Source organism: Ambystoma mexicanum, chromosome 12 (genome assembly GCF_040938575.1).
Source record: "Ambystoma mexicanum isolate Mex_15411 chromosome 12, UKY_AmexF1_1, whole genome shotgun sequence".
Lineage (NCBI taxonomy): Eukaryota > Metazoa > Chordata > Amphibia > Caudata > Ambystomatidae > Ambystoma > Ambystoma mexicanum.
Window position 1 is genome coordinate 44,854,887 of NC_090936.1, and position 26,782 is coordinate 44,881,668.

At 45.4% G+C, this 26,782-nt stretch overlaps 1 long non-coding RNA gene across 1 annotated transcript in view; it reads right to left on the reverse strand.

Moving 5' to 3' along the window:
* Positions 1 to 100: 100 nt before the first annotated feature.
* The window catches only part of LOC138512921 (uncharacterized), a 72,486-nt gene continuing 45,804 nt past the window's right edge, over positions 101 to 26,782 (reverse strand). The window contains exons 4-6 of the long non-coding RNA XR_011281615.1: positions 18,028 to 18,095; positions 13,992 to 14,163; positions 101 to 414 (exon numbers count right to left, since the gene is read on the reverse strand). This is a non-coding gene — a long non-coding RNA (uncharacterized lncRNA). The remainder of the gene's footprint in view (positions 415 to 13,991; positions 14,164 to 18,027; positions 18,096 to 26,782) is intronic.

Here is a 26,782-nt window from a genome sequence, read left to right on the forward strand (position 1 = left end):
ACTACCATATTATGAGTGGTGGCACAGCAGTGTTAAATCAGATTTTCAATACTAACGTTACAGAAAGACAATTCTATTGAAGACACGGAGGCAAAGGATTATGCTTTCTCACTTCTTTACTGTCTTCAGCAGAAAACATTTCAACAATAATTAATATAACAAACATTAAACTACAATCCATAACATAGTTTGAGTCTTTAGAAGTTTATATTATTGGTCCTTTAAAAAATGCGTGACTTTTCTGATCAATGGTCCATAACCAGTCCCATAAACACTGTCCACCATGTTGATTCATCCCCTTTCTTTCGTTGCTCTTCATAATACCTTTTATGCATCCCAATCAGTAACGGCCAACGAAAATTAACCTCCAAGTCGATTTTTACGTTCCCGTCGGCTTGCGGTCTGTGTTGGAATCTACAACATAAAGTCATATCTCAGAAATCAGGTCTATTTGGGTGGGTAATCTTGATACATATGCATAACAATACAGCATAACATCATCAGTACGTCAGAGCATTATTATTCACAATGGTTAGGGTATGATAATCCTTTGCTTCCGTGTCTTTAATAGAATTGTGACTTTGTGCAACATTAGGATTGAAAATCAGAATTATATGTCAAGACCTGGAGGTTCGGATTATGATTGTTCAAAGCCTCCCTACCACCAACGTTGCAACCTTTTCAATCGGCTTGAAATAAAATGTTCTGAATGTCGATTAGACCATTCCGCTGCCTTCATAATATCTTCCAATTGGTCTCCTACACTATAAGCCTTAGAAGACATTGCTCCTCTCACTGAATCAGTGCCATAGCACTCTATATAATAAACAACTGCTTGGATCACCACCCATCTCACCAGGGTTGCCGGAGTTACTGCCCCAAAGGGTCTCCTTATCGCAATGAGGAGCTGAGACACCTCCACGGGTCGCAGGTCTTTTGTCATGTTTTCATATGTCAATAAACATTGCACCGGGCATAATTTAGGATGATCAGGGAAAGATTCATACGATACTGTCCTCAAGCTCAAATTTTCTGTTAACTTTCAACGCTCTCATGTCAGAAACTCTCGTGCATAATAAAAGGCATAACACCATTGTCGCTTTGGCAGACAATGCGTTCCTGGATAGAACACGATTGTCAGGCCAGGATGTGAACAGTTTCAGAACCCTGTATACGTCCCACAACTGAGCATACTTCTCCTTAGGAGGTCTGAGCAACCTAATACTCCTGATCAATCTGCATATCAAAGGGTGTTCTCCGACCGCCAACACCTTTTCATGGGGATGACCTGCCCATATTGTTGAGCGAGCCACATTAACGGTCCTGTAAGCCTTGCCTTATGCCACCATCTGTGCTAAGAAATTAGCTACGTGCACCACCTCTGTTCCAGAGGGATGTACGTTCCTCTCCATGCACCAGCAATGCCAGTTTGACCATGCTGACCAGTATGCCTTCCTAGTCCCTGGTGCGCAGGACTATTAGATGATACGTTCCCGCCTCACCCGATAATCCTGGCCTAGCCCAGGATCCCCTGAAATTGCCCATGCAATGAGGCCGATGCTGCCCATACTCACTAGAGCGTGGCTGTCTCCTGAGGGGTCCCGCACCATCAGCTTGTAATTTTGAAGAGCCATCGGATTGTCGTGCATCATTTCCAGAAGACCTGGGAACCACACTTGGCCCCCCTCCAATCCGGAGTTCTCAGAATCAGCGACACCTGCTGTCTCCTCACTTGGGACGGCATCCTCGCTATTATTGAAAATGGTGGGAATGCATATTCCTTGTTCGGGCCCCAGGTCTGGAGAAATGAGTCATTTGCCTCTGCCTCAGGGTCTGGCTGCCAACTGGAGAAACGAGGTAGCTGTTTGTTCAACCTCGCTACAAACTGGTCGGTCGGACCTTGAGCCCATCTGGCCATCATCCTCTAATATAATCTGTTGTCCAGCTTTCAATCACTGGCATCTCTGAGGAACCTGGAGTTCCAGTCAGCTACCTCGTTCTTTTGGCAAAGTACATATTCTGCGTCACTGACACTTTCCTCTGTACGCATAAGTGCCCAAATTCCTTCGCCAGCTATGCCAACATTCTGGATCTCGTGCTGCCTAGTCTGTTTATATATCGGACTCTGGACACGTTGTCCATCTTGAGAAGTACACAACATTGTGCTCTTTCCTGTGCCCAACATCTCACTGCGAACGAGCCGGCAAGCAGCTCTAGGCAGTTGATGTGCAGGTCTATCTCCTCCTTTGATCACGTGCCTCCTGTCGAATGAACTCCACATCGGGCACCCCAGCCCCATCTGCTAGCATCAGACTATTAGTTCCAGGGAGGAGCCAAATATTGCTCTCCCGTTACAGGCATCCATATGGTGTAGCCACCACTCCAGCTACTCTCCCACTTCCAGTGATAGGGGCACCCTTTGCTTGTAAAATACGCCCCTCCCGAGATGTTGACTTTTTAAAATCTGAAGGGCTCTGTAGTTGAGTGGTCATAGGAAAATCATCTGGATTGATGACGCCAACCGCCCTACCAGTCTGGCAATCTCTCAAACACATCACAGAGGATTCCTCATTTCTTTTTTGATGCCGTTCACTTTGCTCAGATGTAGACTTAGCGTCCCTCAAGACATATTTACTGCAAAACCCAAAAATTCCATGGTTTGCTCCGGTTGCAGGAGAGATTTCTCCCAGTTCACCAAAAACCCTAATCATAGTAGCAGATCTATTGTGGAGTCCACCTGTTGCTTGATCAAAACCTTGTCCTGTCATATTATGCATATGTCGTCTAGGTAAATGATCAGTCATACTGCCCGATCTCTCAGATACAACACCACCGTTTTTTCAGCTTTGTGAAACACCCTGGGGCTGTAATGGGCACAGTCAAGTAGGCATCCCGGAGATCGATCCCGACTAACAAGTCTCCTTATTGTAAGATGTCTCTTAGGAGGTGTATACCCTCCATCTTGAAGTGCCTGTAAACAAAGCTGTTCATTTACCTCAGATTTATAACTGGCCTCAGTTTGTGTTTCCCTTTTACTAAAAACACATTGCTTATGAAACTTCCAGAGGGATCGGTCACCTGTACAAAGGCTGCTTTCTGTTCTCGACCTCTTATTTCTGCGTCTAGTAGTAACTTGTCTGCTGCACTTTGCACAAACGCGTTTGGCCACTTCCCTTGCACTGGAAGGGTATGAAAGTCTATGTGACAATCTTGGACTGTATCTATAACCCAAGCATCTGAGGATATGAGATACCAGTTCTTTACGTATCACGCTAATCTCCCGCCTACAGTGGGAATCTCTTCTCTCAACATTCATGCATGAGCTTCTACTCTCAGCCGAGTGATGATGTTGCTGAGGATCTGCCTGTCTCCAGCCCCTCCCTCTTCCTCTCGAAGGGAAGAACGGGTTAGGTTTCCGATTGCCTTGTTTCCATTGATTCCTATCATTGAAGGACCTGCTCTGTGCATAGCTGCTGGCACAAGGGACCCTGCCTCTTCCAGCTCGCCCAAAATTGTGTTTGCTGAACATCCTCTTCAGGGATGCTTGAGTTTCATCTATGGCAGGGTAGGTGTGGGCAAACTTCACTAACTACTTCATGAGTCACCAAATAACTTCGCCTTCTCTGCTGCTGCCTCTGACGTGGCCAACACAGTGAGTTTTGGATCGATTTTTACTAGGATTGATCTCCGTCTCTCTGCAGTAAGCACTGTTAGCGTTACCCAACAGCAGGCAGATTGCTCTCTGGACCCACCCTGTGAAGATTGTGGGGTCAATGGCCTCGTTTTCTTTAACCTCCTCAGCCATTTGTAAGATTTTTGTAAGTGATCCGACCACATCCAGTATTTTGTCCTGGTATGACTGCCAGGACCTATCTAGAACCTTCACAGTGCGGTATGGGAATAAGGACGGACTCTCAGAGGGTTGATTTAACACTCAATATTTTATTTGCTGTCAGTCTTTAAAGACTTAAAAATTCTGAACACTGGGTAGCTTGTAAATGTCCCGGGATTCTTGCTGTCTTACTCCCATAGAACTGGCTCCTGCTGGCCCCCTCTACCTCCTCTCAGTTCTTACAATGTTTGCAGGGCTATCGCGGTTCTTTTCACTGACCTTTTGTCCCTCGTGTCATTGTAGTAGGAGAGGGCAAAGGTGTACGGGCGGGCCTGGGTTCTCCTTTCCTCTGCTTCCTTCTGTTGTCCCTCACTCATCAATGGTGCCTCATCGGTCAGCGGTCACACAGTGACGTGATAGCCGGCTCTCTGGAGTCTGCCACTTAGCCCTGAACATGGACTGCCTCAAGAGCACTCTCCTGGTTCAACAAAAAGAAATTCTTCCAGATCCTCTGGTATTTCACCCCAAAGTGGGCCGACCTTCTCCAGCTTTTTTAACGGCATCACCGCAACTTGCCTTCCCTCAACATGCCCATTCAAACCTCTCAACCTCCTCTGGCGTCTTTGGTCAATGAAAACACAGAAAAGGACACAATTAGCCCCTTGTCTTCTCTGCTGTCCATCAATCACTCCCTTTGTTCCTCCTCCTTCAGCCAGCTGTACATCCTTTTGGTGCCGTGGTGCACTGTGCTGCCTTTTCCCTTGCATTGCCTGCCCCCCTTTTCTTTACATCTTCACAAGCCTCCTCAGCTATTTGTAAGATTTTTGTGTGGTCCGACCACATGCAGCATTTTCTCCTGGCAGGACTGCCAGGACCCATCTAGACCCTTCTTTGTGTCTTTTATATATTTACCCATTAACGTTACTATCCGGTCATCAATTTCCAATGTTCTGCAATCCCTTCTGGGAGATGAGGTCTTGGGCACTGTGCCCTGAGCTTGTTTCTAGGTTACTTCACTGGTGGTGTCCTGAGAAGCTTTTTCAAATATGCCACTATTTTTGTCAGCGGTTCCCACTCAGTGGAGTGGGTGTACGAGGGCATCTGGGTCAAAATGATCCCCAGCTTCCTCTTCTACGTCCTTCCTTTTTTTAGGAGACTTTTTTCACACCTCATCACTGGAGGATATGACCTCCACTTCCTAGTCAGAGGAAGGACTCTGCCAGTCCTCCTCCTCACACTCATCTGAGCTCTCTGATGATGCATTGTGCCACCTGCTCGCCTTCACTCTGGCCCTCACTGTCTTGCTCTTGCCTTTTGACTTCTATGGCGTGCCTGGGGAAGGGGGCGGGGGGTGTTGGCTTCTCATGCCTTACAGGCTTTTGTCCATCCCCCTTTCTCTCTCCCCTGCTCACTCGCTCGTCTGAGGTGTTCCATGCCCTGAGATACTATTAACCAGTCCTCCATGAGAGACTATTGATGGGACCCATGTCCCTAACTGGCTCCCAGAGTTTTTTGCATTACATGCCCCATACTGGGCTGTACTCTTTTGCTGACCTGAGCCCTTCCTTCCTCACTGGAGTTGGTCATCTTTTACAGTGATTATTGGCAGAGTACTCACAATATTCAAATATACAGGATTCTTGGGCCTGTTCCCATCAATATATTGTCAAATTTGAAGAGAAGAGGTTGCAGTGGGTCCGAATTAATGTCGAGTGTTCAGCCACACAGTTTTTACAAGGGACTGAGTCCGCAAGCAATAGAATTAATCTTAGCACTTGCTGCCCAGCAGGTGGAACTGTATCCCTCTTCTGAGCGTTTTGGCAGATTTTCATGTAAATCGTTAATCACACGCTCCGCGTGACATGTTCAACGAGCCAATCTTCAGTATTCAAACTCAAGGAACTCCGGTTCCTCGACTCCGACGTGCACAAAGACTAACGCTCATGACGTCTGATCATCAGAGGAGCACCGGAACTTAATACGGTACTGCCATGACCGTAATGCCCCCTGCTTGTCGGCCTGAAAGAGTGTGGACCTCGGAGCACTCATTGCGTCCCACAAGTATTCTATTTGTGGATCTGCTCCGCCAAATGCTTGTGAACTCTGCACTCGCGCTGTTCCCTATCCCCCAAAGCTTGCGTTGTCACCGCTAGCACAATTAAACACAATAACGTTTCCACATATTAGTACTGAATAAAGAGGTATACTTAACTCGCTGCCGGAGCAGGAAAGAAAGAGGATGAGTCAAGATGGTGGACAGTGTTTATGGATTATTGGCCAGTAAAGTCACATGTTTTTTAAAAGAATAATAATATAAACTACCCAAACTATGTTGGGGATTGTAGTTTAATGCTTTGCTGTTATATTGATTATCGCGGAAATTGTTGCTGCTCGAGAAAGTAAGAAGAGAGAAAGCATAATCCTTTGCCTCTAGGTCTCGACATAGAATCCTAATTTTTGGAGTCAATGACACTATTTAGGTTTCGGCGGGTTTACGCTGTGGTAAAGCCAACACTTTTGTACTCCAAAAAGAAGAACCAACCACCACCACCACCTAGCTGGAGGCAAATGCTTCACAATGGGCTCAAACTGGTAATTTGCCAGTGCCGTAAACATGGCCGTACATCGTTAACCAACAACAAAATGGCAGTACCGGAATAACCGCTATATTGTTTACGTCATCACCAAACACGTAATGAGGCTCATTGTTCCGTTCAATGCTGCATATGGCCCTACAGCTGGCATAGAATAATATTTTGAAACTGTGCTGACCTCACCATCCCCAGCTATAATAGCCTCAGTCCTGTGATTTACTAACAGCTGGCCTCTCAAGGTGGCGTTCAAGGGAGAACAGATATATTTCAGGATTCTGCCCAGCCCCTCATGCTCCCTCAACTAACCTTGAGAAAAGTATTGGGACAGATGATTTCAAGGAGAAAGGCTTCAACCCAACTGTATAGAGCAGAGGTCTTCAAACTGTGTGGTGGCTCACAGGGTTGGATACGACCATAAAACTGTCTCGGGCACCATTGAAAAAGTGGCCTACAGTTGCAAAAAATAAACATTCCTTTAGCGACAGACTGTTTGAATAGTACCCAAGGGGGTGTTTTTTGTTAAAATGTAAGCACATTGTGATATTTAAAGAATGTCTATTCAGCAACAATGGTCAAAAATACTAGCTGCATAGTGAAGTAACTTCAACCACCCCACATTGGCCAGAAAAGTGCCTCATTTTACCAAAAAACGGTCCCACGCTAGCATTTTTGGTTTGGGCATTGCCCTATAGGTCAGTCCGAGCCTGGCTGCTCATCCATAATGGGCAAAGGGGCGTCAACCCAGTGGCCTCCTCACCCATCATGGAGGAGCCAGTCCAGTGAAAGATTGAGCCCTCCCTCAGCTGCTTTTTCCAGCTAAGGGAGTGCTCCTAAACTGGCTGAACTGTCAAAGGGATACAGTGTTTCCCTTTGACTGTAAAGTTCCCCAGCCGCACATGCTCACTGAGCCATGCAGGGATAGGGGCGTTTTGCTTCGCCAGCCTTGCATAGCTCATTGGAAATGCTGGCTGGGGAACTGCATTTCTGTATGTGCCAGGGGGAGCTCCTGCCGCTGCTCGCACATACAGACAGAGCAACCTCGAACAGGGTGTTTCAGCACCCATGCGCAGGCCCCTGCATGCATGTGCAGGAACCAGGAAGCTCTTGCTACCTGATTCTTGTATTTGATGCAGGAGCTGGAGCGCTTGGAAGGAAACTTCAGGACCGGGGCAGAAGGTAAGTTTATGTTAATTTATTTTGTATTTAAATGTGTATGGATGCTTGTGTTACAAGTGAGTGTATGGTGATGTGTGCTTGTGTGAATGATAGAGTGATTGCTGTGTGAATGTGTGTGTATTTGTTTTGGTCTGTTGAGCTGTTTTTGGCAAGTGGGGACGGGGGAGGAGGGGCGGACAACAAAGGCATGTTAAAAATACCTTTGTTGCACAACCCCCCTACCCAACAGCCAAAACAAGCTCTCCTGAGGCAGTGTGGGGCCCAGGGGACATGGATGGTATCTTTTTACTGGTCATCTATCATTGATGCCAGTAAAAAATATCATGCCTGCCACTTGGGCCCCCCAGCACCAATGGCAAACTGTTTGGCTTTTTCCCCAATTTTTTTAAAGTATGCTCTAAAATGCAACATTTTAACCCATTATTTTAAAATAATTCCTGGGGGGGAACCCCCTGAAACCCTCTTGATTGTTTTGGGCTCCCTCGCTATGCCCGTCGCTATGGCATATCTGGGAGAAATATTTATGCCCCTCCACTTAAAGAATTCACCAGCCCTCGCTGGCCCTGGGACTGTGCTGGGAGCAGGGTGGAGTGAGCCCAGGGACTGTGGTTGGAGCAGGGTGGGCAGGAGCCATGGGATAGTGTGGGAGCAGGGTGGGGAGGGCCCAGGGTCTGTGGTGGGGTGGGCAGAGCCCAGGGACTGGGTAGGAGTGGGATAAAGGAGCCTAGAGACTGTGGTGAGAGCGGATGGGGCGCCCAGGGACTGTAGGGTCCGGTGACGGCACGCAATAGTTCTTAGCCATTTGGACTTACTGTTCATTTGGCATTTTGGGGGGGGGGGGGCCTGCCCACATTTTGCTCGGGTGGGACCCAGGCCTAAAAGTTTTAAGACCACTGTGACAGAGGAGGGGGTAATATTTTCCTGATTGTGTCTTTTTACCATCTCCCATAAGCAGCTTACTCCACTTACAGCTGTAGGTGTGAGATGTAATGGCCTGACCCAGCGTTTCATCCTTTGGTGGTTGGTAAAGTGAGTGACATTAAGTAGCGCAGGCAAAACCATCAATTATTTCCAGTGCCTAAAAACAATTCTGTTGCACGTGTGCGCAGGACTGATAGGCATTTATCTTGCCCCAGGTGAAGTGCCACTATGACACAGCTCCCCTACAATGAGCCCAGAATTCAGGCGTTTCTAGCAAAATTGTCTCCTCTTGCCCACCTTGTACTGGTCGGACCCCAAATGGTCGCTTTTTTGCACCTGGTCATGCGTTTTAATTATTTTATACTCAATTCAAGCTTGATTAAGTCATTTTTATCTCTGGCACTAGTAGAAGCCATTTCAGCCACGTCACATGTGGCACAGCGCCACCCAGTAGCCATCACAAGAAGTTCACCTTCAGTTCAGGGCCAAATGAGGAAAGCAATGCCGGTATGCAAACGTGCCTGAATTGTATTGTACTTGTCATTTACATAGCACATTTTACCATTATTATAGTCTCAATGCACTGGTAGTGGGAACGGCCTTGGTGGACCGAAGCTAGAGTGTTGGAAGTCATGGAGTAGGATTAGAATGCCTGTGTGCTTTTGGCCAAATAAGGCTTAGCAGGGCTAGCCAGGCTCCGGTAAATGCTAGCTTTTAGCTCTAGAAAAGGATTTTAGTGTCTCTGGAGATAAATGCTTGGGTTAATTTGCATACCCCAGAATGTTTTAGTCATGTTGTACTGAGCCGGAGATGAACTTTCAGCTCATTTCCAGGGTACAGTTCCTTGTAGGAATCAGAAGAGCATCCTTGAGGAGTGCAAAAAAATCCTTACAGAATGTGGCAGGGAGTGTTTGTGCACAAGGGAAACAGGAAAAGAGACAAAAGGGGGTAATGCACAGGAAAGAAAATGCTTGTCAGATTGGTGTCCAGCGCTTGAAGGATAAGCGTTGACACGCGGTACGGAGCCAGGAAGCCAAGTAACGTCAATGCAGAAAGGCAGAGCAAATAGAATACCATAGATGCAAGAGCCAATTGTCCGGTAACCAGGGGGGAAGGCAACAAAGGGAGTCAAGCATCGGAGGAACAAAGGGCAATTCCAAAATGCAAAATCCGTATGAGCAAGCAGGGTCAGGTAGCTAGAAATACACGAAGGAAGTAGAATAAAGCGCACTCTAAACTAAGCGACAAACAACTCAGCTAAGGAGCACCCGGGCCGCGGCTTGAAAGGCATTAAATAGTTAATCTGGGTGAGGACGTGAAAAGCACGTTACGTGTGTGTCACGTGATCGCTGTAGGCGAGGATTACGGGGGAACTGTGGTCCGATTACTACCGCGGATCGTGTGGCGCTGAGAGACGCCAGGGCAGCCCTCCAGGTGATTTTAGGCATACCCAGTCGCCGCCACACAGGAACCGGGGGCACAACAGTGTTCTCGTTTGTCTTAAATGGAGGGAAAAGCAGTGCTGTTTTGCTGCAAGCCCAAAATTCCCATTGAAAAAGGGAATATTTCACCTTTAAAAGGATGCCGCTCTGAGGCTATTTTTCCCTGTTCTCATCAAACTGCTATCAAAAAGATCCCGTCATGCCCAGCCATATTCGCATTGTGCTCCATCAGAAAAGAGCCTTATTCCTGAATAACAGGCTGTGCCAGCCAAAGATTTCCTTTAGCTACACGGGAAACGCTTACATTTTGCTACAAAATGTCCAAAAAAAAAATCACTGCTTGAAAAGAAAAGCATAGCTTTCTGTGCACATGTCAATTTCATGAATACTTTTGCCTTGTACAGACGGTTGTGTAAAACAAGCAGACTACAGATACAAAACCATGTGGGAATCCAGATGGAAGAGCAAAACAGAATTTGAAAGGAATATGTCAGCTTTCACCACAGGTGGCAGAATGGGCAGAGAAAAAAAATGCCTGTTTTAAAAAGTAAAATGTTGAACTAAAGCTTGTCCGTGCCTAGCAATATGAAGGGGTTTGTTGGTGGGGAAACATATGGGCCGTTTTATTCAACAGGTTCGTGTTGATTCAAGACAAAGGAAAAGAAAAAGAAAACTGTTAAACTGCATGGGCTGTATTTAGTAAGCTCCCAAAACAGGTTATTCCAGTTGGTCAGAGCTAAGGCTTCTCCCAAAAGGGAACCACCATAAACTTCCAGGACACAAGCCTGATAATTACTAGGTTGGAAAACTGACTGACCAAGACAAAGAAAGTTCACATACTCAGACTTTGGTCTGGCCAAGGGCCTTTTATAATAGAAATTTTGGGACACGAGGATGTGAAAAAAATAATCCACACCCGTGTATAAAGTTATGGAATTCTAGGCTGAAGATTTCTCACTAAAAACGACAAAAACTTAAATGGACGAAACAGAGTCTCACAAACTGTAGAGTTGGACTATAATGAGCTGCACAAAATATGTAATCTGCTCATGTAATTTGTTAATATGCTACTACTGTACAAAGGTGCCATTTATGGCAAAACTGGGTTGTGGCAAAATTAACTGTGGGAGGTTTTGAACATTGTAAAAATCATAAATCTGACATCCTGCCCTTGAAATCCAAACAGCTGAGAGCGAGGCAGGGACTATCACCCATGGCCAATCTAATTGTTTAAAGGCGTGCTTAGCTAAGCCTGCCCTACCATATACTTCTATGTCACTATGCATTATAAATAAGAGTCCCTGACAGGACTCTATACACAGACTCTCCTTAATTTACGTCGGCTGCATTCCTGATCTGCTCCATTCATCTTGCTGATTCCAGATTTCACTACAAGGCCACAGCATTGTTGATCATCTCCCAGCAGGGCCATTGACCCAGAAAAAAAACCACTAACATCCCATTAAAAAAAGGGAAAAGCTGTGGTACCTTTTGCATCCTGAAATCAGATCAGCTTGCTGCCCACTACCTGTATTCCCGCTGCAAACCTGCCATCCAGCTGCTCTTGCCATTTGGTGAACAGAATTGCCCAGCTGTTTGCTGTAAGGCGTGCCCGCAGTGTGGTGACCAAACCTAGTTGGCTGTTCCAAAATTCCAAACCTAAGCATGGAATATGTACATCTCCTAATCCCAGAGAAACACAGTCTCCCCATTTTGACCCTTTTGTCTGTATTACACTCTAAGCAATCCTATTTATACCCTGGTAACTTGTTAAAACTGTTAGAATTCTCTGTGCACCCTGTCCTTGATTTCTAAGTGCTAGTGCCACCTCTCCATTTCTGTCTGGTGTAAATCCTAAGCCCTTGGTTATATTTTGAGTAATCAAACTAATTTCCAGTTAAAGTTGAGCACTGGCGTTATAAGGTTGACCTCGCGAATCAACCTTGGAGCGTACTGTGTTCCTCTTTAACAATATAGTCTAGATAATTTAGTTTAAGTAACATTTGCCTTTCTTTCAAAACCAAAGTTTCCATTTTAACTGCTCTATTTTTCCTAAAACTGAACCCCATTCCACCCCGAAAATCTGATCCAAATCTTCAGCTACCACCATTCATTCACTTTGATATTGTCCCTGTGATATACATCTGTCCCCAGACCAAAAACCGCATTGCGATTTTCAGTATTTCACCCATTTTCATTAAAAAAAACTTTTGGGTCATTTTAAATGGGAATTGAGAAAATTGCAACTTTCCAACGTGTCATTCGGCTGCAGCATGTTCTAACTTTCCACTCATTTTTGAATTGTATGCTTCTTGTTGATCCATTGCATTGTGATTGCTAGTGTTTCTGCATTGCGGTTGCTGGGAGAAATCATATTTGCCTCACAAATTTAACTGAACATTAATTTGTCCATTTTCGACTGCCTTTGCAAAGGGTTTAAAAATCCTCATTCTGTGAGGGAAGGTCAGATTTTGATTGTTTTCTGTCCCTTATTCCCCGACTACCTGCTTCTTCTTTCGATCCACTCAGAATCTGATTAATTGGGGGTTGTGGGAACATGCAGGGGAAACCTTACCTTGGGTGCCATCTATCCGAATTCAAAAGTGCTCCTTTTCACTTGTGCTTTGTATATGCTCTACTAAAAGGAAACCAAGTGCATTGCTTCCATTTTCATTGTAATTATCACCCCATTGGTGATTGCTGCCCCATATTAAAATTGTATGATTTCCTTTGAATCTTAAAGTAAATAAAATATTGCATTTTCACCAACCAGCCTGGTTCATGGTCCATTGTGACTCGGGGTGTTTTAAAAACGTGGTGTGATACGAGTTGTGTACCATCTCAAATTGAATCCGCATAAACTATATAGAAATGCATCTCAGTTGTGCGCTACATACTAGGCTGAGACCAAGGTGCACGTCGCCCCATTGAAAGCCTTAACAAGATGGATCGCACTTGGACTGCCGGGGGTGAGAAATGCATTGCACTTAGAGGGATTGGTTGGGGGCAGAAACTGTGCCGCACTTGGATGGAATGTTGGGGACAGGCAATGTGTCTCAAATGGATGAATTGCTGGGGGTAGTAAATGCCTTACTCTACAATGAACGGCTGGGGGTGGGAAATGCACCACATTTAGATGGAAGGTTTGGTGTAGGAAAGGTTTTGCCACTAACTAACCATACTAAAAACTAAAATTTCTGAATACGAACCCTCACACTCTGAACTAAATGCAACCACTATCGCACACAAACCACAAGCACTACACAACCAAACTGAAAACAAACCATACACAATCACACCTACACACTACTACCAACTGAAAACACACTAATGCTCAGTGACCGGTTTCCCTGAACTGAAGCTGCCAACAGCACAAAGCTCTCGCGGTACAAGACCCATTGACATTAACATGTGTGACTTGGCTCAGATATGATAGGTTATTTATAACGCACTTCATACCCAGTGGTTTCTAAGCACGAACCCGTAGATCGAACTTGCGTTGCTCTGTGTCGTCTTGTTTCAAAGGTGAGCCTCTGAGATATCCTCCGGGGAACTCACTTTTTAACCACACCAAAACTGTGCATATATATGTATAATACACAGCCACAGTAGTGGCTGTGTAGTTATGGTTAAGTTGCTGTTTACATAGGAACAGCACTTTTTGGGCAACTTATAACTCCGCTACACTTGGACGAATCCTCACCAAACTTTGCAAAAAAAAGTATATGGGCGACTCTGAATCTTTTTGCAAAGTTTGGTGATGTTTGCTCCAGGGGGGGCAAAGCTATAGGGGGGTCCCAAAACATCTTTTTTCCCCATAGACTGAATGGGGGAAAACTTTGCGCATGGCTACAGGCCAAACCGCTGGACGGATTTCAACCAAATGTGTGGCAGTGGCAGGGGCATGGTCGCGAAAGCGTGCTTTTGTAAATTGTGACAATCCATCCAGTAGTTCCCTTAAAAACGATCAAAACATATGTCTCTAAAAATCAGTGATATCTATGTCCGCTCCGCGGTCACACTTGCCTGTTCGCTCTGTGGAGAAGATTGCAATTGGCTATTCCATGGCATGCTGGCCATGACCATGTTGCGCTTTCACCGCTGGTTGTGGCACAGCGTGAAGTGAGTCTTAATTTTTCGATACGTCCGCCATGTTTACTTCATTTTCTGTTGAACACGGACATCACCACTAATATACCTAAACGAAGAAGACACCAATGCACTTGTTACACTTATGGAACACTGTTTCGAAAGGTGAGCGTTAATGAGACTTCGTAGCAGAAAGTGAAACATTGAAGTATTCTTGTTAGCACTGTCGTACGGTACAGTGAAACTTGCTACTCATTGTATGAAATGAACTTACTGCATCCATTTTACAAAACATAAACAACATTACTGCGGTCAGACTGGCCGGAATCTGAGGCAGCCACCTGCTGTATTTCATGGACACAGCAGTTTCCGCACGTGAACAGGAGTTGCGGTTCTCATGAATAGCCACTGATATGTTGTTGCAAAATGAAAATATATTTGCATTCGAAGTGAAGGCCACTTCATTTTCTGTTTTAAATACAAGCTCAGTACGGCCGCATATTTGTCGACAGCCATAAGGGTCAGTTGTTTTTTTAACCTTGAGGTACAGGGAAAGAGCAGAAAGAATGCAGGGAGTAACAGTTAACATATCGTTTGATAAGGTTATGCTTCAAAAACGTTTGCACCGACCATGAAATATTAGTACCCGAAGAGGCACTACTGCAAATACACTACTGTCTGAACACAATGGAGCCGGTCCACATCATGTAAGTGTATTCTTCCCGCCTATATAACGAATTGACATTCCATTTTTACTTTGGGGGGAAAAAATATTTTCCTAATGATTTACAAGGTTTATGTGCCATTTAATTTTTTTTCCCCCCATTATGGACATTGCACATTGTCGCCATTTGTAGGGTGCCAGTACATTTCCTCAAATTAAATTAATATTTAGTAATAAAAGCATGTGTTACAACTTTGTTTTGTGCAGAGGTTGCATATTGATACACGTTTTATTTCCGCTTTTCCCCTCAGATACTTCCTTCCCTATTGTGATTGTCACGGATTACAGCTGCCGACTGACGGCTTTAACCGTCAAATGCAACTGTTCATTACCGGTTGTCTGTGCGTCATAATTCAGTGGGATGACCGTGTCGGACCTCTATGTCCTTACGCTGCTGTCGCCATAAGGAGTAACATTCCATCCTTTCTGGTGGTGTAGATCACAGCGGTTGACGTCGTCTTGCACATCAATGTGGGAGCAAAACGACTACTGTGGCGGCAACGCTTACTTTCTGTGTGTGAAAGAAACCAACGTGCCCATTACCATTGTCGACCAAAGACAGAAACCTACTACTTGTATGGAAATGTGAATAGGGCAATCATTTTGCAGAGGTCATTGTGAAACACAACTACTTTACTAATTGCTTAGGGCGATGATTTTGCTCAGTTTATTGTGAAATAACTACTTCTTAAAAGCGGGAAAATTAGGTAAGGTGCACTGAAAGTGTTTGCTGCACAGAAATGTTTGTAAAATACATGGTTACACCCTCCCATACACACATCTTCACACCTTTCCACCTGTGCCACTTACGAAATTATGTGTCGAAAGGTGAGTGGTAACGGTGTTGCTTCCAGTATTTCTAACGTCATTGCTCTTCCCATCACAGAGTTGGTTTGAGATTTTATGTAAACGTAACAAGACTACTCCTTTGCGCTTAAGCACATTTTTACAGAACAAAATTACTACATGTACAACACATGTATGTAAAGGTCATTGTCAACACCAGAAAAGGTTTATGTTGTGCATGTGATAGTGTTTTGATATTTAACAAGTGTAGTCATGTACATAACAAATCAACAGTACAGCTTCCGACTGAAGGGTAGCCTCTATGTATGGTTAGTGGCCACAATGTCGGGGATGTGGCTACTGGCCATTACTGGAAGGGACAGCACATTGCATTGAGAGGTCGCCATGTCCACCAGGGACTGCCTTTCTGGTAAAGGTCTTGCTCATAACCATACATTTCTCAAAGAACACAAATGTGGTACTGCCTTTACGGTCACACAGTTTCATTTTTGCTTTCTGTAGCCGGCAATGGAAAGCGAAGAAGGGTTTCTATCCAACACAAGTCTTCCCTTTCTATGGTCGGCATCTTGAAACAGGATTTGTTTTCTTCAGCCGGGAATGCCAGAGGCGTTCCGGTTGAAGACAAAATAATCCTCAATGCTTGGTAGCATGGATTACTGCTGCAAAATCTCGATTGCTTATAGCATTCATCCCCCACTCTTTGGGGAGGAATGGGGGTTAATGATCCAGATACGTCGGTATGCACTCTTGCTTATATTGTGTTGCACACTTGCCTTGTGGAGTTCTGCGCCGGAAATGTTGCAGTTACAAGTTCCTACAAGAATATACAATGTACTTCCGCACTATCAACCAGTTACACATGGCATTGTGAAGTGTGTATGACTTTTCGAACATGCCCCCATGCTGTGTGCCAGCATATGATAATGTGGAATTGTTCGGAAGGTGGGCAGTTACTTCAAATGTTCCTTTACAGTAGTATGCTTATGTGTTACTATTAGAACCCTGATAAATGTAGTACAACATTTTTGTTTAAGTACTGTTATGATGTATTTACACTACTAAAAACCTATGGCATTCAGTCAAAAAACCTTAGTTAAAGGGACGTTATGGTTACGTTGCCATCCCAAAAACCTGTAAAATTCACTACAAAAAACATCTTTCATGTTCTGGGTGTTAGTGTTAGCAGTGCACAGTGGTGATGGCAAGTATGGGGGCTCAGTCTGCCATAACTGGCGAATTTCAGGGGTTTTTCGGTTTTAATTTGAAACATAATGGGGAGGGCGAACCACTTTTTTTTGTGAAGTGTACAGGTTTTTCGTAGGGCAACTTAACCATAATGTCCCCTCAACAAAGTTTTTTTGTAGTATATATATATCATTAAAAGAGTCCTTTAATATATCCTTAATCCTGTACCATCAATGTATTTTCTTTCCATTACTCTGCATGTTCTTGCCAGAGTGGGTATTCACTTGAAAGTATTAGGTGCTGCCCCGGTCAGAAATGTGGAATTAAGTGAATGCGGGTGGTGGACGCCCAGAGTTTCAATATTCCCACCGTTGTTGGCCGCTCAGTTGTGGCAACGTCAGAAAGTGCCAATTGGCTTCAGAATGAGATGCAAGCAGGGTGCTGGGCCTCTGGTTTCCAAAAGTCTGTCGTTTGACTGCACATCCTCTGGCAGTTACATGTCAGTGCAGCGGGGAGTAATCCCCCCTTGTGCTGCGATTTACACCGCACATGGATACACAGTGGCACTGCATCAGACAACAATCCAACATCTGTTTGGTGCACTGAGCGCACATCTGCTTCCCCAGCCAGTGCTGAGGTCTAGACATCACACCCCACTTGGGATAAGAGGCTAAAACATTCAATAAAGTGCTTTGGGGTTTTTGGATCGTAATGCCGATGAATAATTGATGGAAAGCATAAGGCGCATGATCGGTGAATGGGAGCGCGAGAATAAACTACAGTAAGCCTTGCATAATGTCATCATTAGCAGGAAGACTTGTCGTGCTGATAACAGGCGTGCACTGGAGAAGGTGGCATCACTCTGAAACATTAAATCATGGATAACGCATCGGTTAATAGAGGATAGCTCAGGGGCAACGTGCTCCCCTTGGAAGCAAGACGACGTGGAGCAACACAGGTTCGATCCCCGGGTCTGCGCTTAGCAACCTCTGGGTATTAAGCGCATTATAAATAACCAATTACAATTACCCTAGGAAAACCACGTGATACAGTCTGGAAACCATCACAAAACTGACCAGCAGGTGCACCACTGTGATCATTAGACCATGCCATGGCACGTCCCGCTCGCACTGCATTGCCAACCCAAAAGCCTTAATATCAGAACATTTACAAAAAGCTCTGCGCTTGATAAATTAATTCGAATTATATTAGCGTCAAATATAGACCTGTGCTAAATTGCGGGACATTACTTCTTACCGTTACTTCTCACCACCGTGAAACGGTAGGTCAAATTTCTGCAATTCTGATGAAACTGGCAAAACATTCTGCAAAAGAAAAAAAAAAAAATTGGGAGGTTGCAAAAATATGCAAAATCTGGGATGAGAAACTTCACGGCAAGATGGACTGTAACAAATGCACCTCAATACCCTCCCACACTACTGCTAAAGGTGACGCTCCAAGATGTTCCTTTTAGGTCACACTATGATATAGCACCTAGATTCTCCACTCTAGTTTACACCGGGATGCCTCTATGAGCCCATTGTGAATCTACTCGGGGAAGTACCCACTGATGTTTACTCGGAGGCTCTGCGTTTGTGCTCCTGTGGGCCTGCCACTGTGATTTTATACCTTGGTGCTGCCTACGGTCTATGGCCAGGAATTTTTCATTCCATAGCGAAGAGCTTCTGGACACTTTACCCAATAACTTCTGGACACTTTACCCAATAACTTTGCTCTCAGGTGTACCTTTACTAGGATGCCCGCATGGCTTCACGTGGCCAGATACTCAACGTGTATTTATTTATATACAGGAAGAACAATGCTCTTGATCCGAAAAGAAAGTACAATGGATACGAAATCAGATGTGATGGGAAGCAGTGAACTTATTACAATGACGCAAGTTTGAGGGACATTCTGACCGGGTTGTGGAGGGGAGTAATGGAACAGTCACCAGGGACAATACATAAGTGGACATACATAAAGGACAACCAACATTGGACATTTTTAAGTGCTAGTAGGCGGTATGGCCAGCTGGGCTCGGGATGTGACCATGTTGGGTTAAGTGCTAGAGTGGAGGCAGAGGAAGTGAGGGACAGAGGCAGATGAGAGGTAGTTTAAGAGGGTAACTGAGCGAGAGAGTAGGCTTTTAGTTTGGTTTTGTACAAATTCATGTAGATCGTTTCTCGGATGTCCAGGGGAAGAGAATTCCATGCAAGTGGAGCAAGAAGAGAGAAAGAGTGGAAGAGAGAGGAAGCACAGGGAGGGCGAGGAATCAGAAGGGTAGTCGAGGAGGCAGAGCAGAGATTACAAGGTTTGTAGAATTGTATGGAGTAAGATAGATACGCTGGTGCCTTACTGTGGATAGACTTGTGAATCTGGCCCGGTTTTGCATCATCAACCATCCAGCATGGGGAGCGCATGAGGAAGTAGGTGTGAAGTGAGGGAGTTCAAAAGAGTCCTGGTAGCAAAGTTAATCTTGTTGAGAGGACAGAAAGCATAGTTGGGGAGAGCAAAGATGATGCTGGCGCACCCCCCTCACTGGCAGGCTCAAATTCACTGTTAAACCTCCTAATCCACGTTCAGAATAAGCCGCCAACGCCCCTCCCAGCACACATTATAAGTATCTCTCCCAACAACCTTTATAACAGTCCCAACCGTATGCACTCTCACACATTGGGCACACGAGGTCCCACTCTGGATACAGAGACTCCAAGTGTCAACGACAAAAAACAAAAAACCACACCCATACGCAGCACCCAGGTACTAGAGGCCTGCATGCACCAACAGAACAGCAATGCTAGATTGCAATTCCTCTCTCCCTACTAACCAAACAAAGCATGTCTCTTCAGATACCAAGAGACCCTGCAAATTGCCGAAGGCCCTGGCATTAAACCCAATAACAGAACATATTTTAATTCCACAAAGCCTCGGCATTCCTTTGTAAATGGTGCTTCACACCTAGTTTACATTCCATAGACTCCTCCGTTTTCCACCAATCATATTTGCTGAAAGGTCCAAGTGTGGTTTCCTTTTCACTACACTATCTTACTGATCAGACTGTAGCTAAGCCTCCTGACAATTATTCATCCCAGTGCACGATAGTTCTATTCTTGATATCCATCTCTAAGAACCAGCCGTTCTTCTAGGACAGGGGTCTGCAGCCTTTGGCTCTCCAGGTGTTTTGGACTACAACTTCCCTCAGCCCCAGCCAGCATAGTCGATGGCTAAGGATCATGGGAGGTGTAGTCCAAAGCATCCATGGAGCCTCAATTCTAGAACATAGGGTGCAAGGCCACTAACTGAACAAGCATCATCATCACAATAATGAAAATGTTGCTATCACGTATAATAGTATCCGTTTTTATGTAACACTTCAGTTTTAAGTGCTGCACTAACAGCAGTCAAAGCACTAAGCCTCAAAAGGAGGGAGGAGTAAACTGGCCCTGCAGTGATTCGATTTTGTAAAGTGCAGGTTTTCCCCAATGAGAGGCTTGCACTTAACCTAGGAGCTGATCCACCATGGTACAGAAAAGTGCACATCCAATTCTGAAGTACTCTAGCAAACGGAATTGTGTTTAAAGGATTTCTAGATCACAAACCTAGCTGGCTAGCAGCAACAGGAAGCCATGGGTACAGAAATGTAAATAAGCACTGGGGGCATCATTGGTCCAGCAGTCAGTGTCGGAGGAGAGGCTTGTTAAATAGCAGGAGCTCCAGTTCCTTCCCGAATTTCTTGCGGGGAGGGACCGCCTGATCAATGAAGGTCAGCAGTTCAGGAATCCAAGTGTCCAGCTGCAGTTTGACTGCTTTTCCATTTATTTTCTTGCAGTCCTTTTTTCAGCATGGCTGTGTTCTTGCTCCATGTGTAGGGATTGTCTTCCTAGATGGAAGGTTTTCAAAGCCCGTCCCATGCAGATATCAGATGTCCGATGAGATATCCAGGACACTGTTGATTGTTTCAGTTTGTTGAGTTCCTCTTTAAGTTACCCTGTTTTGACCCTGAATAGGCTGCTATGGAAGAGAACACTTTATATTGTGGTTATTTATATAGCATCCTTTTCCCATTTGTAGGGCCTCAATGCGCTTTGTGGTTGGAACTCCCTCAGGGACCGAAGTCCAGGTATGAAGGTCAAAGACAAGAATGACGTCTAATCCATCACCTTAAAAGGTTGCCTTTGCTTGGGACCAAATGGTAATGAGTGTTGAATAAAGGTAACTTGGCTTAAGATTTCGGAAAACATGGATGGTAAGGGAAGCAAAAGCAGGAGCTTTATTTCTTAATGAAAAATATCAAGTCTGTTGCACACTGTGGACCCATGAATAATCAAAGGACCTCAGCAAAATATCACCAGGTTGGAATATTACATATAGTTTATTGACACATTATGATGCAGAGTAAACTTAGCGTCACCTTTTATTTCCAGGGGCGGTCTTTGATAGTATTGAGGTACGATTGAGGATGAAGGGGTGTGCCCTCAAACCCGCAAGAGGGTCATGTCAAAGAACGTGCGGCAGGTTTCACCCTCCGTCTCTTCTCACTTAGGATGAGACCCTGGCAGGTGTGGGGCAGGCATGGTATCAAGAGACACCGACTGAAAGACAACGGTTTGAAAACCTTTATTTATAAGCTTGGTTGGGTTGGTGGAAAGCCTAACTGGGCCCAACTCTGAAGGGATTGTTCCCTCAAATGATGTTGCCAAGGACCCTCAATGTCTAAAAGTCCAAAACCAAAATCCGCCTTTGTCTAAACCTATGCTGCCCTCACTATCTGACAAGATGTGATGGGACGTTTTCTTAAAGAAAAAAGAGTGGTTCTAAGGAAATGTGAACCACAACTGTTTTCAGGTAGTCTTACCAATGGGTGAAGTTCTGCCAGTGCAAGATAGTTCAAATTATAAGGGCAGCCCTTGGAACCTTCCATTCAGGGCTCTTGCAGTAAATCAACAAAGATCACAATATCCTTGGGTCTCTTGGGGTTCCCTTCCCCAAGCTCGGACTCTTCCAGTTCCAAACAAAACACAGTTCTGGTCAGGCCTCTCAGGGTTCCCTTCCCCAAGTGTAAGTCTTTCTATAGACAGCCCAACAATGTCCGTTGCACAACTCGTTAGGCCTCTCGGGGTTCCTTTCCCCACACCTAGACCCTTTCCGTCTTTTAACAAACAGTTCTAATCAGGATGTACCTTTCACAGTACAGTTTTTGCATGGTGTAGTATCAGACGTTTGAGAACGCTGGGCACTTTGCTCCTCCCAAGCGTGACCACTGACGTGAAACCCCTCTCTTTACTCTGTGCCTTTCTTCTGACACCTTTTCTCTACTGTGCCTCTCACTCTGCTCTTTTCCACTTCACTGTGCCTCCTGCACGCCGCCTTTTCTATCGTGCACACTTGCGCCCTCTTTTTATCATGCTGTGCCCCCTTGCACACTTCTCTTGCCCCTGGCACCCTCTGTTCATTTGGTTGTACTCTCTTGCACCTTCTTGTCACTTTCTCGTGATGCTCACACATTCTTGTTTTCACCTCCGGGTCGCTCGTACCCTCTTTTCACTTACTCTTGCTTTATCTTTCACCTTACAAATCTGTCGGTTCATTTGCACCCTCTTTCCTGCTTTGGGTCACTTTCCTCTTATTGCAGCACCCCTAGGGCATTTTCCTTCAAGCTTTCTTTCTGACTTATGGCTCGTTTTCTCTCTAGCTCTTGTTTTCGACTTTCTTTCGTGCCACTTTACACTCTGCTTACTTTCTCGCTTTGTGCCTTTTCACAATCTGTCACTTGCCTTTTGCTACGCGCCACTTTACTTTGGTGCCTCCCACCTGCTGCACCGCAGCCACACGCAAGCTCCTGAGTTTCTCTCATTAACTTTAACGAAACTCACCAGGTAGCATTGCGTTGACATGCGGCCGCTCCAGGATACACGGGGTTGAGGTCAGGGTCTCACCACCTGCCCCCTCAGATACCAAAGGGACCGGCACAGGTCCCAAGGGAACAATGCCATCAGCAGGATGCAGAGAGCCTTACTCTGGCTCCTTGGAGACACAGCTCCCTCACCACGCTGCAGCCCCTCAGAAACCGGGCCAGTGTATCTTCACGGCAATCTCTTCCAGCCTTCAGCACCTGCCCCCCTCTGCTCCTTGGCTTCTCCGGTTCAGACAACATCCAATGCTTGCTCACTGCTCCTGGCAGAACCCCACCTTTTATAGTGTAGCGAAGAGTCAAGTGGAATCAAGTTTGTACAGTTCGGATAAAGTGCATGACTATTAGTGGGACAGCCTAGTGGTAAGATTGTAGTAGTAGTAGGCCCCGATTTGCTTCCCTATGCTTTTCCTAATGGCACTCCTCATTGACCTTAGTTGCATCTTCCTCGTCTGTGTTTATTGGCAATGGGGAGGGCGAGATAGGGTGCGATTGAAAATGCCCCATGAAGGCTGAGGGAGAGTGGGTTGGAGTATTATTGGGAATGGGGGAATACCATGTCTCGCGCTTGGGGTTTTCTCCTCCCAGTTCCTTGTCACCGTCCACTCAGGTGATCCTCCCTTGCTTGTCCACCACCAGGGTTGGAATCCAAAAGCAATGGCCCTTCCCTGGCCACATGAATGGAAGATCCTGAGGGAGTAGGTGGGAGAATAACGTCAGGTTTCTCACACAGGGCTGTGCTTATGATTATTGACTCGGAAACCAGGCATTCAAAGAAGACCAAGGCCACTCACCGGAAACATCTTCACTGCCTACAATTCATGAATGAAAAGGAAAGTGGTCCTTTTATCCAAGCATTGGTCACCTGGATCAGGATTAAGCAGGAACAAGGATCAATTTTCCCAGAAATTATGCAGTTGCAATAGTTTTTCCACTACCATGACAGGTTAGGGGCTAGGGTCATGACCTCATTATTGTCCACGTAGGCAGAGGGTAAATGTATCCATTGGATGGAATAGCCCAGACAGAGCACAACTGCAAAACCTAATCCCACACTGTATGAACAGATAAGAAAAAGGTTTGAGCATCCTGTTTTGTCGCCAGGCCATTTCCAGATGGTAGTCCATATTATACCTTGGTTGAAATCCAATCCCAGGGTTGAGGCAGGGGCCATATGGTGTCCATCGCCCACCAGGGAAGGGCACCGCTATGGGCATCTTGCTCTGTGGGAATAGTACTGAACCGGGACAACCGACCCAGCCCTTTAAGACGAGGTAGCAATACTTTGAGATGGACGGGGATGCAGAAGATACTCCAACATCAATAAATAAAACGACTCAGGAAGTTGGCCAAGTTGACTGTTATAATATCAATTATCTAAAAGAGGGAGTACAACAGACATCAACGGACGTCTCATAGCATGGTCTCAATGCATTTCATAAAAAACATTCTTTTTATAGCAAAAAGTCGGCATTGATGAAGAAGTCCGTATTTGCTAACGTCATCCTATGTGGCAAACTACAAAATCCTAGTGGGAAATGTGATAGGCTTAAAGGGAACATCCAAGTGTATGTTCCATACCAGTCTAAAAAAGTGATAGGCTCTTCAAAATCCGGTGGGACTACTAAGCCCATCCCTCAAACAAGTTACTATGAACATCACTAAATACACGACATCCCATTGGTTACACAAGCTACAGGGCTCTTAATTACGCGCCCCCTGCAATTGGTTGGCACTTACATCCGTCAGTACTTTTCCACCCACGTTAGCAGCATGGAGGCTGGATTACCAGATGCTGGTGAGCTGGTCAGAACCATAGCTTCTCACCAATTAGCATATCATCAACTCAGTGGTCTGCACGTCAATTAAGGCTTTGAACTTGGCCTTGAAAATGTTCCTTGCTCTGGAGAATTCATGGGAGTAGAGGCACGCTCTGCCTCCCTGCGTAGGTGTCGTTCGTCATGTTTGTCCAGTTCCTACCCTCCACGTGACTGAAGACCACAGATTTGAGCTCTGGTGCATTTAAAATACTATTTAGTTAATCTCTGACATCCTACTTGTTTTCGTTCATGTCTTCTGAACAGGAGTTTCATTCTTTCACACGATTGTAACTAATATCTGCTCATCCCAGTCCGATACGACCTTGGCTTCTTGGGGCTGATCCAGCATTGCCCTTCTGAGATTCACTTCCATAAGTCAATTGCTTTTCAACTGCGACACACTGGAAAAGAGGGCTTCATGTTCTGGTCCAGCTCTACTATAACACGTAGTGGTAGCATTAATTCTTTACTTACTCCTATATATGTATACGTTGGCGCTTGTCACAATCTATTCACTGCTTAGCTAGCCATAAGAATACTTTGTTTGCTTGCATTTCTTTGCATCCGTGCATCTGTACAAGAAAATATTGCAAAGCTAATTTCCACATTACAGTGGGAAAAACTGGATCACCTCTAGTACTCAAAGGCCTCGTCTTCCTAAATCCCTTGTCTTCCTAAATCCCTAGACAGTCTGCTTTGCAAGATTCAGTGGAAACCCCTTTCATGTGGGGACCTTTAAGATCTCACACCATCTGAACTAGTGGGAACACATCTTCCATCATCTGGCAAGCACCTCGGTTCCATCTCCGCCATCCGGGACACTGCATGGTCCTTGTGATGCCCTCAGTCCTGCAACCAGGCCCTTAAATGTCAGGCTCCTTGCCAGAATAGCTTCAAATCTTCAACATTCATGCAAATCTTCAACATTCATGCAGCCCAGGGGTCATCAAGTCACCTGCATCCTCAGAAGTAGAACCCTGACCCACAGGATGATTGAACCACGCTGCATTGCTGACCATTCTTCATCTTTCACCTGCTCTGACTCAGACCTTGAGACGGAAACCTCTCTAAACATTCTTCAGCCAGGTCTTCGAGTCCCTCTTTCACCAGTGTGCCATCCTTAGAGCCCTCAGTCACCAAACATGGACTTCTTTCTGAAAACCTCCTGCTGCAGAACTGTTTCTAGGAGCCAGAGTATTGCTCTCGTGACTCTCGGCAATGCTCGAGACACCTTAAGATAGATTTCGATCTGGAGGGATGTCACTTCTTCACCAAGCGTCTTCCATTGCTTGAACTCTTGAAGCCGCTACTTTAGAAAGATGGCCAAACCTGCCTAACTGGTTCCCAATGTCCTCACCATTGTCCTAGATAGGGAAAACATTTGACCTGTCTATAATTGCATTTAGTCCTCTCTGAAGTAGTTTATACAGGTTAGCTATGGTGTTGCATATTTTGTAAATGTTACCTACCCATTAGTGTAGCATTCAATCTGTTGCCTTTGTCTAGAAATAATGCAATTTTAGAAAGAGGGGACCAGACTGGTATGCAAATGGTTAGAACTTCTTTGTAACAGAACTGAAACCTGGTAGCTCTCGGGATACCAACGTGAATAGCTTGGCAGACCAGAAGGGGTTAGTGGGAGAAACCCTGTGCCCCTAGCAAGGAATACAGCCCAGAAGTGGCCAGTGAAAGGGTGGCCACTCGGACCAAAAAACCAGAGCCAAAAATCAGGCTCTCTCTCTCGAGAGAGACAGAATGACGTCAATTTCCGCCATCTCTCCATTACCGTCAGCACCACAGCACGGGGTTTACACGAATGCGGCCCTAAATAAAGGAAACACTGGTGCTGAGGGCAGGCTTTCAAAAGCCTTTTTTTAAATTAATTTAGTCATACCATAAAAGAAAGCAGGCAAGACATGGACATCTTAATATAGGAGGACGGGTGATAATTAGTGGAGGGAGTGCCACCCGGCTGTCAGGGGTTTTACTTTCTTCTCCCCAGTCCACGGGTCCAGAACAAGGATCGATTACTGGTTCGGACATCAGCAGCATGTTCAGAGGGTTACCGCCAGTGAACCTATTCCCATCAGTTGGTCAGACGACATGATTGACATGGGCATATTACTGATAGGCTTCAGACCTCGAGAATCCTTGTGTTGCTGCAATGACACGTTACTGAAGGATGTGGCTTTTGCTAAAGAAATGAGGAGTTAGACCACTACTTTAGCTACGACACTGGGGAGGTTGGCCTGGGAAGGGTCTGGGAAGCAGCCACGGTCAC